Source organism: Mangifera indica, chromosome 10 (genome assembly GCF_011075055.1).
Source record: "Mangifera indica cultivar Alphonso chromosome 10, CATAS_Mindica_2.1, whole genome shotgun sequence".
Taxonomy (NCBI): Eukaryota; Viridiplantae; Streptophyta; class Magnoliopsida; order Sapindales; family Anacardiaceae; genus Mangifera; species Mangifera indica.
Window position 1 is genome coordinate 998,100 of NC_058146.1, and position 12,220 is coordinate 1,010,319.

The 12,220-nt window shown below is 32.1% G+C and overlaps 1 pseudogene; it reads left to right on the forward strand.

Moving 5' to 3' along the window:
- The first annotated feature begins 3,664 nt into the window (after window positions 1-3,664).
- LOC123228077 lies at window positions 3,665-8,778 on the forward strand (annotated as a pseudogene).
- The last annotated feature ends 3,442 nt before the right edge of the window (window positions 8,779-12,220 follow it).

Sequence of the window (12,220 nt, forward strand, 5' to 3'; positions counted from 1 at the left end):
TTAGGGTTTAGGGTTTCGATTTTGAACAATGCTTGAAATGTTTTAATTCTTGGTTGATTTCGTTGAATTGGTTGAGAGGTTTTGTGTTATAGCCTATATAGATTTGATTTATGTTGAAATTGGAGGCCAAAACGACAAATTTTGGTCGAAAATCCCTTCCGAAAAGTTCGGTGATCCGATAGTGGGAACAGTGTTTCCCACTGTCGGACGATTTCTCCCACTATTGACAGTGGGTTAGGGGGCTTACTTAGTGTTTTCAAAATATTAAGGAGTTGTGTGAGAGTCCTCATTCCATTGTAGGCTTTTTTAAAATTTGTCACATGACAGTGGGCTGTTGCGACGCTGTCGTGGGATGGAGGGGAAATTTAACGTTTTCAAAATTTTAAGGGGAGGGGGAACAAGGGGAGATCTACGGGGGTCCATGTGAAATTTTACACTGAACAATGGGCAGGCCGTGAAAACCGTGGGTTGGGTAGAAATTAACTTTTTTAAAACTGTAGGGTTTATATGAGACAGACTTTGAACATCCATAACTTTTGATCCGGGAGGAGTTACGGGGCCTATAACATATCAACGCGAAGCTCGTTTCGAGCTCTATAACAATAACCTGCTTTGCTAGTTGCACTAAATTTGGAGGCCAAAACAAAACTATTTCAATGTGTATTATACAGTTTTATTATTTTATCAAATTTAAGATTTTTGGTTTTTATGATTTTGAGTTTACTTGTGACCAGACTAGACTTTTTTCATATGTAATTTTCAAATTTGATATTTGTAATTATGATGTGCTTTTTTAGACACGTTTTACGATATAATTACAAAATTTTTTATCGATATTTCGATTTTCTCGTTCATAAGCTATTTGAACATGTAGTTTTATAAATTTAGATTTGTTTTTTAGATTTTCGAGTAATTTTTTTATTATTGACATTCTAGGGTATTTCAATATATCTATTTATTCATAACATGCTATTTGAGTCTATATATCCTAAAACGGTGAAATTCGAAAAAACAGAACTGAAATTCGAATTCTAAAAGTTGAAATACCTTAGAATGGCAATAATCGAAAAATTCTTCAGAAATTTAGAAAATATGAATGATATATCGTAAAACGGTGAAATTCGAAAAAATGAAACTGAAATTCGAATTCTAAAAGTTGAAATACCCTAGAATGGCAACAATCGAAAAATTCTTCAGAAATCTAAAAAATACGAGTCGATATATAGTAAAATGATGAAATTCAAAAAAACGGAACTGAAATTCGAATTCTAAAAGCTGAAATACCCTAAAATGACAACAATCGAAAAATTCTTCAGAAATCTGGAAAATACGAGTCGGCATATTATAAAACGGTGAAATTCATAAAAACGAAACTGAAATTCGAATTCTAAAAGTTAAAATACCCTAGAATGACAACAATCAAAAAATTCTTCAGAGATCTGGAAAATACGAGTCGGTATATCGTAAAACGGTGAAATTCATAAAAACGGAACTGAAATTCTAATTCTAAAAGTTTAAATACCCTAGAATGGCAACAATCGAAAAATTCTTCAGAAATCTGGAAAAGACAAATCGATATATTATAAAACAGTGAAATTCGAAAAAACCTAAAATTTCATTTATAATGCTACTACAATGTTTAATATCAAAATGCCCCCTAATTTTAATAATATTTATTTGACCCCTCAATTATCTATTCCTAAAATTTCATTGAGAAATTTATAATGCTCTTATACTATTTACTCGTCTAATTTTAATAAAATTTTATTTAACCCCTCATAATGAGTGAGGAGGGTTTATATAAATGAGGAGAAGGATAATTTTGATATTTTATAAAAAGTCATAGGTATTTTTGTTTAGAAATAATGAATTTAGATATTTTTACTTAAAAATAGTGACTTTGAGTATTTTTACATAATGAGAGGGTATTTTGGCCGTTGTTTATAATTTCCCAATGTAAATCCACGGTAAAATCCTTTGGATTTTTCTGAGGCACTCGCACAGACATTCTGAGCTTATCAGAGAATTTTAGACAAATGTACTTGTGGACCATAAAAACAAATATACCATTTGAAGGAACACATCAAAATCAAAATATTTATTAACGTTTGACGTTCCACCTGACAGTCCAATATAAATCCAATTTCTATGAATACGGATTCCCTTTCTGACAACAACTGCCGTTCCACTATAATTACAAAACAAAAAAAGGCCCGTAGGGCTGATGGGCAGATGATCATCCATTAAATTGATACGTGTACGTTTTACAAGCATGTGGAAAATGTTGATAATTTGCATCTCATAAGAAAAATAATTTTAAATGATGCTATTCGTAATGTTTTTTCTATTATACGACATTCCGAGCCAGCGTTTTTGGTTATAAATTATTGCATAGAATATCGTGTAAGTTTAATTATCAATTTAATTTAAATAAAGATAAAAAATAAAATACTGAATTGTATAACTAAATTGAATATAGAATAAAAAATAGAGATATAAAAAAAATATTTAAGTTATATCTTTGAAATTAAAAATTTTTAGAAATTACTTGAAAATTGAAAACATATTATGAGTAGTCTTTCATTCCAAAAATCTTCTTATAATAACTTTGAATAGATACACATATCAAAATTAAGTTTAATAGTGGAGTCTAACTAAGTTATAAGAGATTATTTAGACTATCCGATTAAATATTCAATAACCAAAAATGCGTACCTAGCCGTTTACTTAGACCCATAACATTTAAGTATATCGGACATATTTTTATTAATAATTTAAATTCATCTATAAACTAGCATTAGAATATACAATTATCAAGTTTTATGAAATTTAAACATAATTAATGTTAGCTTATATTGAAAACTTCTAACATATTGAACTTTGGTAATATCTAATTATTGCATGATACAAATTAATATATTGAATCTATTACAATATATGATTCGACCAGAACCAGAATTCTAGTCACTGGAGGATTTGGAAGTTCTGTTACAATGATCTATAAAATAAAGTTTTCAACTGAAAAATTATATTATAAAAAATAAAAAGGTGCAGGTATGTTGTCCATTATAATGGTGGCTATACCTCTTCATAATTATTATTAGGTGTACATATGATTCATGCCAAAGTAGATCGAACATGGGTTTGCTGGAATTTGGTTTTGAATTTTAAATGGGCAATTTGAGTATAAATTCAAGTTCATTCAAACTAGTTGAAGATTTTTTCACAAGTTGTTGGTACAATGAATAATGTTGTTGGCAAGATGAAAAGTATTATTGGCATAATAAACATTATCATCAAATGAGAATTTGAGTCGAGTTAAACTAAAGTGGTTCAATTCCTGCCTAAATTTTAAGGTGCACCTACTTTCTTCTTTGATCTAATGTACATGAGATTAGATATCACATGTTGAGTTGTTTTCAACTGAAAAATAAAAGTCTTCAGTATCCAATCAGCAGCTGTCTTCTTCATCTCAGTCCACAAGAAGTTCAGTTGTTTTTTAATGTAAAGAAACAGTCTCCATTGTTTGACTTATAAAACCCATTAACTGGTCACTACTACCTAATTTTCAGTTTTGTTTTCGTTGATTACTATGTCACTACACGTGCAAAACAGAATATGTCATCCACTTAGTTGGCAATCCAATACATAAAATCCATTATGTTTTGTTTTCAAAATCAAATCCAACTGCAACAAACCTTTCTATTGTTTTTTTTTTTTTTTGGGGGCAAAGCTATGGAGATTCCTGAAGCTGGAGATGTCAGTAGGATTTTCCTTTTGAGTGTCTTTCTTGTAATGGTTTTCACTCACATTGCAGCCTCTGAAACCATTGTGGAGAGTCTTCCAGGACTTCCTGGGAAGCTTCCCTTCAAGCTAGAAACTGGGTAAGTCATTTTGTAACTTCTGGATGAAGGAGAAGCCGATAAAAATGGCAATGTTTATTTATCATTATTTTTTTCATGTGAAGATATGTTGACGTAGGAGAGATGGACGAAGTGCAGTTTTTCTACTACTTCTTTGAGTCTGAGAGAGACCCGCAGTTTGACCCTCTTCTGCTCTGGCTTACAGGTGGGCCTGGTTGTTCTGGCTTTTCTGCCATTGCTTTTGAAATTGGTAAGTCCTCATTTTTCTTCACTTCTGATGTCTCGGATACAAATTTACTTTGGCCAATTAAATTAGTTTATGGTTTCAGAAATAGCCGATGTTTTTTAACTTACATGTATTTTTTCCATTAGTCACATCAAATGAATTTTTTCCATGGGAAAACACCTGATAACAATATTTCCATGGGGCCGAAGGATTATTCCCCTACCCCCCCCCCCCCCCCCCCCCCCCCCCCCCCCCCCCAAAGTTTTAGTGTGTCTAAAGTCACCTCCATGAGGTTTGAAAAACCAAAAATCCCATCAATCAGCTAACTTCTTTTAAAAATAGGTAAAGTTAAAGTTAAAATTATCATTTCATTAATAATATTAAAAAATATAAAAATTAATTATGTTCTCCCTCATAATTTTAAAAACTAATAATCTCATATCTATCTAAAATTTTTTAACTTTTAAAAGTAATATTTTTCCCTCCAAAATCTAGGGATTATTTTTCATATATTCTTTGATTACTATCTCCAACAACTGATGACAAAGACGCATCTTTATCAATTCTAGATGAATCAATGAAGACACATCAACTCATTTGAATCGATAAAATTTTCGTCGATTTTAGATGAATCGATGAAATTTTCATCGATTTTAGAGGAATTGACAATCGATGAAGACATGTATCTTCATCGATTCTTCTAGAATCGATGAAGTAGAGTCTTTGGTGCATTATTTAGAAGCTTCAGAGGTAGACAATAAGATGGTGGGTTGAAGTGCTTTCTTCGGTGGTCGGGAAGCCTCTAGAAAATAAATCTTAGGTTTTGAAAGAGAAAATATTACTTTTGAAAGTTAGAAACTTTAGACAGAGATGAATTTGTTAGTTTTTAAAACTATGAGAGAAAATTAATATTATTAATAAAATAGTAATTTTATCCTTATTTCTTTTAACAGAAGTTATTCTATGTATGAGACTTTTAACTTTTTAAATCTCATGGGTGTTACAATGGCCCACTAAAATTTGGGAGGGGAGAAGGCACAGGCCTTAGGCCATTTCATAAACTCCAAACTTCGGCCTACTTATGGGATATGAGAGTTTCCTATTTTTTGGGCTCAGAAACCATTTTGGCCCAAAAATAAACTATTCAAACTGGAAGTTGGGGTTTCCCTAGCTTTAATTGTTCAAGTCCCCGAGAAAGTCGTTTTCTTCTGTGATTTTTGAACAATTCTTCTTTTTTACTTCCGACAAAACTTTTGCTTCTTCTTCCCTTAGGATTTCTCCAGTGAACTCATTGTCAATCTAAATGAGTTGCTTTCAAATTCAGAGTTGCTTTCAAATTCAAATGACCAATTTAAATTTGAGTAAGTTTAAGTTGACTCTCATTTGGACTTGACAGGACTTAAATTTAAACCTAATCACTTTTTAAATATTGAATGTCGCTTCTTATACAGTTTTTTATTGAATTGGGAAGAAAATAATCATTTTTTAACTGAGTGGAAGCTTATTACATCATTAATGGTATACTCAGGGCCCATTTTTATCTTCATATAAATTTTAATTCCTTTATTTAATTTAGCTGTTATCAATAAGTGACTACAAATTTTGCTTTCAATCTCCATATGAACTAAGTTTTGACACTGACCAAGGAAAAAACTGATAAAAAGTTATCAGAAATGACCATAAATAATTTTTTTTCATTTTTGCAGGTCCAGTTGGCATTAATACTACAAGTTTTAATGGAGGCTTACCAAGTCTTACGCTGAACCCATATTCATGGACAAAGGTTCATAATTCTTTTATATATATATAAAAAAAACAGATTCTAATTATTAATTTATTTACTGGAATTTCATTATAGTACTTCAGGTGGCCAGCATAATATTCATAGATGCACCAGTTGGAACTGGATTTTTATATTCAACTACTGTTGAAGGTGCCAATAGTTCTGACACTATAAATGCTGCCCAGATATACACTTTCTTAAGAAAGGTAACCCCGAAATTTGAATTCTTTTACTTGAAAGTGCTTCTTAAACTCAGAACTGACTTATGCAAGTTGTAACACAGTGGATGTATCGGCATCCCCAATTCATTGGACATCAAACCTACATTAGTGGTGATTCATATTCCGGCATAATCGTTCCTATTGTGGTGACAAATATACTCGAAGGTTACTTGGTTTCTACCATTTCAATATGTGCTTGTAATTTGGATTCTCGGAGATTCTGATTTATCCTGAACTGCAGGTCTTGAAGCTGACCTGAAACCGCATATTGATCTCTAGGTACAAGATCTGACTTCAAGTAAGGACTATTTATAACTGACTTGCATTTCATTCACTCTGGTTTAATTTGTATCAGGGATACATAATAGGAAATCCGATTACAGATGAATATCATGATGTGAATGAAAGGGTACCATACCTTCACAGGGTATCGATTATATCGGACGCCTACTATGAGGTGATTTAGCGACAATTTTAGCTAATAATTATACTTTTATTGAAATCATCTTATTGTATAGAGCCATATATGGCATGTTATGCTTTTGCAGGCAGCGAAATTGCAGTGTCACGGTGACTATGTCAACATAGATTATAACAATACATTATGTGTCACAGCAATGCAAAATATTAAAGAGGTTTGATGAATTTTTACTTCTGGTTATTCTGATAATTCGTTTTTCTTGATATTGATTATATGTGTGTTATTTTGCAGTGTTATCTGTAAATAAAGGTCACACAAATCCTGGAGCCTCAATGTGTTATCACAAAACCGAAGGAACCACAATGGGATGTGAGATCTCAAGAAGCAAACACCCAGGACTACCTCAACGCAAACAAGCTTCCTGAATTGAAATGCAGGGTAAACATTTTGTTTCTCCTCTGTCTTGTCCACTTGACAGTTTAGGAGTTCACAGACTATTTTTTCGCTTTTAGGAATTCGGGTATGCACTCTCCTATAAATATATGAATAATAAATCCGTCCAAAAAGCTCTTAATGTTCGAGAGGTATGCGAATCTAAAGACCAATACCTTGGAATTTTTCTGGTTATCAATAAATCATCTTTATCCATATTTATTATGCTTTATTCCATCAGGGAACTGAAAAAAATTGGGCCAGGTGCCTGAAAGTCTTCCCAACCTACACAGAAAACATTAATAGCACTGTTGACTATCACAAAAATCTTTCAAACACTGGTATGCGAGCTCTCATTTACAGGTGACTCTTATTGCCTTCTCCTGAAATATAGTTTCAGAATTTCAGTGCGTTTTTATTTGGTCCAAAAGTTAAGATATCTGCATTTTGTGGTTTGCAGTGGAGATCAGGACAGTTCTATTCCATACTTGGCGACACTAACATGGATTAGGCTTCTTGATGTTCCGATTTTTGATGAATGGCGACCTTGGCATGTTGATGGCCAAGTCGCAGGGTATGTCTCCGAACAACCTCAAAATGTTTTTCAGTTAATCCGTCTCTTTTTTATCTCATTGTAACTTGACGTATTTTTATTGCAGATACCAAACAAAGTATATGAATGATCACTACCGGTTGACATATGTGACTCTAAAAGTAAGAAAATAGAAAAATTTTACTAATCATATGTAAGGGTCTAAATTTTACTAATTATATGTAAGGGTCTTTATAAGTGTTATTGATCTCTTCTATCCGAAAAGCTAGTAAAGTGGATCAATCGGTAGTAAAGGAAACAAAAACCTTCCAACAAACCTAATCACCTTCTGTCAACCAGCAAATTGGGGATGAAGGAGATGGAAACCTCCCCTCGTTTGGGGTTCCAGGGACAGGATTTTACCATCGGATTCCTCCCAACAAACCTGGAGATGGAAACCTCCCCTCATTTGAGTTCCAGGGATGGGTTTTTACCAACGGATACCCCACAACGAACTCGGAGATTAAAACTTCCCTCCTTTGGGGTTCCGAGGATGGGATTTTACCAATGGAAACTCCCAACAAACTTAACAACCTTCTCTCAAATAGGTGGAGTAAAGGAGATAGAAACCTCGCCTCATTTGGATTCCAAAGATAGGAATTTACCAATTGAAACCTCCAAACAAACCCTACAACCTCCTCTCAACCAGTCCAATCGGGGAGTAAAAGAGACAAAAACCTTCACTCATTTAGGGTTCTAGATAGAGCCTCTTCTAACTCAAAAGCTAGCTTAAGGGATAAGGCTTTACTTACGCTTGCATACCCACATCATCCACCTTAATTCCCATCAAATGTGGGATGCTCTAGCATCATGAATTAATTGTAATGCATTATGCAGTAGAGTTAAAGATCTTACACTCTGATTTCTTATTCAGGGTGCAGGTCCTACGGCTCCAGAGTTCAAGCCAAAACAAGCTCTGGCAATGGTTGACAGGTTTTTCGCTCGTTATCCTATTTAATTCATTATGGCGACTCGGAATTCCATTGGCGATAAAAATTCAAGTTTGCAGAGCGTATTCAGAATAAGTTCTTGTAAATTATTAATGTAATCAGGGCTTTCTGTAAAATGTGAACTCTACTAATTTTCCAAGAAGAAAAATTAGATTCAGTACAAGTCTCTGCTTGTTAAAGCATAATCTAAATTTGGCCTTCACATTTGCTGGTTCACTTGAGTTGAATGCTCTCAATTTCAAGTTGTGTTCCATGGAAAATTTTGAGAAAATGTAAGTTTGTTTACTTTTTGTCTGGTTTTACTCTGATTTCTTTTAAAAATTTAGATAATATTATTATGTAATTAAATAATTTTAAATTAAAAATGAATGGTAAAAGTGAATCATATATTCCGTTATTTAAGATAATTTAAATGGCAAAAGTAAAAGGTATCTATGCATGAAAGCATATATTTGAAATTTATTAATAATATATTAAGATCTAACAATTAATTTACTTGATATAATAATTGTAAAACCGATCATTGAATAGTTTTATCGTTATCAAAAAAATATTATAAATTCTCTCTATTTGAGTATTAAAAAATTTATTTTCTATTTATCTATCAAAATCATTCATTACTTTTATTAGTTAAAAGATATTTATGTCATTTAATGTGAATATAATAATCAGGTTTACGTTTTTTAAACTTTATTTTGTTCCTCTCTATTTTTAATTTTATCTCAATTTTTCTTCTTCTCCAATTAAGAATTGCAATGATTTGGTGTGATCTTGATTGAAGTCACAATAAATCAATGTGATTTCAGTCAAAAATCTCACTAACTTAATGCAATTATGGTAAAAAATCACACAAAATTAATGTGATTCTAAGGGGCAATTTCAATTAAAAAATTAGCATCGAGACTCAAATAGACTTTATTTAGGTGGGGGGCTCAAACTCATAAAATTTTTAGAAGAGGTCGATTAAAATTCAGAATATTTTATATAAAAAATTAAATTAAATAAGTGGAATGAAAGATGTTTAAAGGTTTCAGAGACAGGAAAATTTCGTTTTCATTCTTTATCTGTTGGAAGTTGAGAAAGGCAGTTGTACACCTTAAGACATATTGGTACACCCAGATTTTTTGATGTTTTTCAAAACATGCTGAATGGCAACATGGACAAAGGAAATTTGAATTCCATCACGTTTTAGATAAGATAATTAAGGTGAGAATTTGTGTCGTAAAATTTGTCATGCTATAAAGGGGGAACTCTCTCTCACTTATACCAAAATCAATAAGTTTTTACCCCTAAAGTGTAACAAAATGACATCTTTTTTTCACTTTCTATCAAAACTCAAACACTAATTTGAATGGTCCAAAACGGTATTTTCATTCACTTATAAAATATATGAATATTAAGATAAATGAATTAATTTTCTTTCATAAACTTTATAATTTATCATTTAAAGTTTATCTTTAATTGAAAATATGATATTTTAATCTAAACTTTAATTAGGTTTAAAACTATAATTGTATCAATTAAAATAGAAATTATGGTTAAAATCATATTGAAATATTATCATTATGATGTAATGTCGTTTAAATCGCATCATATCAATATAATTTTTGTTATTTTGATGCAAATTTAGTTGAATTCATATGGTGTGACAAGTGTGATTTCAATCCAAATCACACGATTTTGGTGCAATTCCATTCGTCACCAACGACATTCCACAGCCGTGTTGAGACGAAAGCACCAAGTGTTGCTACCCCAACTAACAATTGGTGAAACTTTACTTTGGGATGAAGTCCTTCCAAGGCTGCTGGACGATTAACCGTATTTCAAACAGAATGTCCATTTTCAACTAACTTTTTCACTATCCTCTTTACCAACGTCTACTTTTCTTTTTCAAAATATGACCCCAATGCGGAACAATAATGGATCTACAAGTGCTACTTCACCAACCTATCAAAGCTCTAGGGTTATTCTGATTTAAAAGTCCGTCAAGCAAGATCAAATGGCCGCGTGCAACAAAATGTCATCCTTTTCGTGTTTGCGTCTCTTTCTTCTTCCCATGTTCTCTGCAACTGCTGTTTTCTCTGGCACCATTGTCAAGCCCTTCCAGGTTTCGATGGTGAACTGCCCTTCAAACTTGAAACTGGGTAATTAATAGAACAGAATTTCCACATTTTTCAGCTTGGAATCTGATTGTATTGTGGGTGATTATAGTGATTGTTTTGGCTTTTTTCTTGATCAGGTGCGCGAGAGTGGGCACATCGGAGTTGTTTTACTACTTCATTGAATCTGAAGGAAACCCTAAGCAAGATCCTCTGCTGCCTTGGTATAGTGGTGGCCCTGGCTGCTCTGCTCTCAATGGTCATGTTTACGAAATCGGTGATATAACTTTTCTTTAAACGGCCGAACTTTGTCTGATAGTGGCGATTTAGTGCCAAATATATTTAAAACAAATGGTAATATTTTGTGCTTAAATAATAAAATATTATTATATAATTAAATATTATTTTAAATTTAATTTTTATCCATCTAATCAAATGATAATACGTTTTATTTATATATAAAATTATGTATGTAATACTATTTTTAAACAAAAGGTTAAGCCAAGATTATGTTTGTATTAAGCCACAGGCCAAAGGACTATTTTCCACCCAAGGTATGCGCATTTCTCAAGTTTCTTCTCGTTAACTTTAAAAATCTCATTTACCCACTCGTGCATGTTAAAACTAACGGTTTCAAGGGTAAAATTGTCATTTTTTTATATTATAAAAATAAACTTAAATTTGATTTATTTTCCTCCCCTAAACTCTAAAAACTAACAATTTTCTTCAACCTAAGTTTTAAAAAATAACATTTTCCCCCTAGGGTTTTCAATTTTTTAGATTCAATTTTTCGACGCTGTTTTTTCCTCTCCGGTGACCTCCAGGCAATGGCTATTCCTCTTCAGCGGGGTCTTCTTATGAAGGCTCTCCTGAGAGTGGTCATCAACGAAGACGAGTCGTCTCTATCGAGACAAAGATTAATCATCTTTATTTAGAGACGAAAATGACTTGTCTTCGTCGATGACTGCTCCAATAAGAGCCATCGAAAGAAGATCATGCCGAAGAGGAAGAAACGACACCAGAAAATTGGATCTGAAAATTGAAAACCCTAGGGAGGAAAATCTTATTTTTTAAAACTTAGGTTGGGGGTGAAATTATTAGGTTTTAGGGTTTAGAGGAGAAAATAATATAACTAACAGACTCAGTTAATTTTAATAGTATATAGGTGGGTAAATAAGATTTTCAAAGTTAATGAGGGAAAATTTAAGGAATGCGCATACTTTGGGTGGGAAATAGTCCTTTGGCCTAAGCCAAATCACTATATGCCACCCAACGTTTGTTGAAGTTAATTTTCCATTCTTTAATTTCAAAAGTTAAATTCTCACTCATTGTTCAATTGTATTAGTGAATTTGTTTGACTTTTTTTTATAAATAATTGATTTATCTTTTTATTAAAATTACAAATCCATTATTAATATATTAAAAGTTACCATTTAAACTTAAAAAAAAATAAAAATTTTATCTAACTTATGGCTAGTCAGTTTTTCTTAAGGAATAATTGATACTTTTTAAATTATTAAAGGGCATATTTAAAATTTTAAATTAACAATTAAATCTTCTTAGGCACTTCTCATGGCTGAAACAGTGCCCCTAAAAAAGTGAGAAATTGTATGGTAGACATGGAGGAGATGAA